Source organism: Mus caroli, unplaced genomic scaffold (genome assembly GCF_978045245.1).
Source record: "Mus caroli unplaced genomic scaffold, Mus_caroli_1 scaffold_4, whole genome shotgun sequence".
NCBI classification, from domain to species: domain Eukaryota; kingdom Metazoa; phylum Chordata; class Mammalia; order Rodentia; family Muridae; genus Mus; species Mus caroli.
In genome coordinates this window covers 86,296,866-86,300,845 of record NW_028227259.1, presented here as the reverse complement: position 1 = coordinate 86,300,845, position 3,980 = coordinate 86,296,866, and the positions used below count along the sequence as shown (strand labels likewise).

General features: G+C 37.9%; 1 non-coding gene across 1 annotated transcript; it reads left to right on the top strand.

Moving 5' to 3' along the window:
• Positions 1–3,115: 3,115 nt before the first annotated feature.
• LOC115031205 (small nucleolar RNA SNORA17) lies at positions 3,116–3,247 on the top strand. Its single transcript, XR_003836824.1, has one exon. It is a non-coding gene; the product is annotated as a small nucleolar RNA SNORA17 (small nucleolar RNA).
• Positions 3,248–3,980: the final 733 nt, after the last annotated feature.

The window sequence follows — 3,980 nt, the reverse complement described above, 5'->3', positions numbered from 1 at the left end:
TCTCCTTTCCCAGTGTGTCATGAAACACTTCTATGTGAAAATGAAGAGTGTTTAAAAGCTCTCTTTTTGCAGTTGATAGAATAGAAAAGTTACTGGGAAATGAATTGTGTTTCACAGTAGAAGTAAGAAATACTGCCGGATGCAGTGGACTGGAAGAAATTTATATTTCTAGAGCTGCAGTAATGACCCGTACAGAGGAAGAGTAATGGAAATTAGGTTACAACTTCTGGCTAGACATACATCTATCTTCTGTGAGAACAAACACACTTTCCTAGTGGTCACTGAAACTTTGGGCAATGCTATTTTGTTTGATGCTTCTGAGAGAATCATAGGAATCTTTGCAGCTGATGTTCCCTTTATAAAACTGAGACATTAGCCGTTGTTTTACTCCAGAGTCCAAGATTCTCCTCTCATTAGGAGTATTCGATATTCTTTCAGCAAATTGATTTATTTTATTTTATTTTATTTTATAATTCTTATGATGCCTTAAAGTCATCAAAACACATGCAGTGATTTCAACCTCTTAAGCTCCTGGTAGATGGGCTAAGATATATTTATCAAATTTGAAAAACTTGAAGAATAGGATATTGTCAGATGTATGTGATATTTGTAAACATGAAGAGGGCATAGACACTTTGGTCAACTTGTCCTCTCTCCAGTCTTAGGTGACTTATTTCAAGGATTTGGGAAACATATCTTTCATGTTGGCCTGTTTAACTTGATGCAAGGCAGGAAAAGATAGTGCACATCGAAGTGCATTGCTCAATATGAGCATGCCTGCAGCCATGCAAGCTTGTGCATGTCTACATATACATAAAAATACTTATTTTAAGGAGGAGGCCATGAATTTGAAAGGGAGCAAGGAAGAGGATATGTGACAATTTGGGAGAGAAAGGGGAAGGGAAAAATTAGTGTAATTAGATTATATTCTCAAAACAATCAAGAAACAATTTTAAAAGGGACATGAAACAGAGAGGAGTTGTGAGAATGATCTGTGATGACTTTTGGGGAAGAGTGAGAGTTAAGTTTAGTTAAGATGAATTTTATAATAAACTTGAAATTAATAAAATATCATATTAAATATTCTCACACATATTCTTATACTTGTACTCCAGAAAGTTTTTGTGCAATACAAAAAAAAATAATAAAAAAATAAAAATAAAAATAAAAAGATACCAAATGTTACCTCAAAATGACATGTGTATTGTTTTTTTACAGTTGATTATTTTTATCAATTACATATATGATAAAAGGTTATTTTAAAGATATTCATAACTCATACATTATCTCATGAAGAATGACTGCAGATTACTCCTTGTCTTTTTAGTAATGAATATCTTTGAGATTAACAACACCAAGAGTTGTTGGCTGCTTGTCAATGGAGTTATCCAGAAACTAAGAGTAATTTGGCTACAAGAATGGTAAAAATTCTTTACTACAATAAGAGGTCAATACTTCTTACTTAAACTGTTATTAATCTAGAGGAATATTCTAGTTTACTTTCCTATGGAGATAATGTATTCTTTGATTAGTTTGTGTATTTTGTGTCACAATAAGATGTGTATACTCTACTAATTATGTTTGATATCAGTGTTACTTACTCAGTCTAGATAGTATTGCTGTGTTTAGACAAGAGGAGTCTTTTTCTTACATATTTATCTATTTTAATGTATGGATTTTCACTTGCTGATGTCACCACTTGTGGCTTCTATTTGAATCTTTAAAGAAAAGAAAATTTTTTCTCCTAGAAAAAAATAAGCTATGTAATAATGTATTCTTGTATGAGAAGAGGTTCTTTATTTGATGTCTACATGATGTTTAATGAATAGCATTTACCTTTTAAAATTATTATTTAAATATTTTCTTAAAGATAAGTATTTGTCATTAATGCACACACACACACACACACACACACACACACACACATATATATATATATATATATATATATATATATATATACACACATATAACTAAATTTCACTTTTAACACCATACTCACTTTTCAAAATATATTTATTGGATTTTTTGCAAATGATTATTACTGTAAATATACTTTTCAATGTTTTATGCTTTCAATGTTGACTGTACAAAGTTTGAAGTAATGATATCAAGGGAAGATACATACATAGGAAGTATTTTCTATTGTGTGACTAGAAAACATTGAGAAAAACCCTATAGAGATACAAACATGGATGGTTAGTACCAAAATTTGAGCTTCCCAACATTAAGGGGATGCTATACCGATTGTGCATTTTATTTTTCTAATAGACAACATTGCATTTCTGCAATAATAATTCTGGATGGAAAATTTACATATTAGAAGATGTGTTTAAGAAAGCAATCTACATCTGTATTGTCAGGATCTGGCATAGCCTCTGAGGAGACAGCTGTATCAGGCTCCTGTCAGCAAGCCCTTCTTAGCATCAGCAATAGTGTTTGGGTTCTGTGTGTGCATGTGATATGGATCCCCAGGTGGTGCAGTCTTTGGATGGCCTTTCCTTCAGTTTTTGCTCCAGACACAGGAGCAATCCTGGGTTAAAATTTTGGAGATGGGTGGGTGACCCCATTCCTCAACAAGGGGGCCATGATTAACCTCTGAATATGGTCTCACGAGGTTCTTCCTCCCCTTTGTAGGCAATTTCAGCTAATGTCATGCTTGCAGCCAACCACTGGACTGAACACACTGACCCCAATGGAGGAGTTAGGGGAAGAACCTAACTCCTTCAGTTAGGACTGAAGGAGCTGAAGGGACCCTATTTGGCATCAGTGGAGCATAGCCCCTTCATTCTGTGAAGACTTGATGCCCCAGTGTAGAGGAATGCTAGGGCAGTGAGGCAGGAGTGTGTAGGTGGGTGGAGAACACCCTTATAGAAGCAGGGTAAGGGGGGATGAGGTAGGGGTTTTTTGCAGAGAGGAAACCTCGAAAGGGGATAACATTTGAAATGTAAATAAATAAAATATCCAATTAAAAATAGAAAAAGAAAAAAAGGAAGAAAGGAAGGAAGGAAGGAAGGAAGGAAGGAAGGAAGGAAGGAAGAAAGAAAGAAAGAAAGAAAGAAAGAAAGAAAGAAAGAAAGAAAGAAAGAAAGAAAGAAAGAAAGAAAGGAATCTAACAGGCACTAGAGGCATTGCATGTGTGACTGCTATGTCACATGTGTATCAGTAGGTGGCAGAGAGGAGATGGACTTTGTCTATGCTCAGTGTTCTAAGCTACGAACATCTGAATGGTTCCCTGACCTTCCCTGAACAAAGTAAGCTTAAGAAAACCACCAGTGTGGTACTAGGAGGCCCAAAGAAGGAGCTACCAAACAGGCCAAGATGGACTCTCAAAACGGTGAGCAAGCTGGAGACTAGAAGAACCCCACTATGGGCCCTGAGTGGGAGAGAGCCTAAAAGGGATGATTCATCCTGGCAAGGGTCACTCGAGCAGGCAGGGGGAGGACCTAGCATGAGTCAAACACCAATCTGGTGCCATGGTACCAGGAGAGGGAGCTAGCTTGAGATGACCACAAGTCCCACTCTCTGCAGGCCTTGGGGTGCAGATCATGCCCTGTGCCATAGTGCACAGACAGAGATGGCATAGCACACCAGAGAGCATGTCTGAAATGACCCCAGACACTCAGAGATCATAAGCACTACCAAAAGGAATAAGTAGCTTGTGTTGAAATGGAAGAGAATGAGAAACTGAAGGATGTAGGTACAATGAAGAGCGACAGAAGTAGAGACTTGAGGAAATGAAGAACAGGCAGATATGAGTAGCCTGGTGATGTCACCTGGGTCCATGAAAGGTGCTGTGCTGCCACTGGGAACCACATCTGGGTCCCTGGTCCTGCAGCAGCAGGGGCATGTTACTGCCCCAAACCAGCTGGACTTTTCTGGTTTGGACTGCCACCCAGAAATATGTTAATGTCTGCAGGCTGTGCCAAACAGAGCCCACCCTTCACCTGAGCATCCTGGGAGAGCTGGCCCTCAGGAGC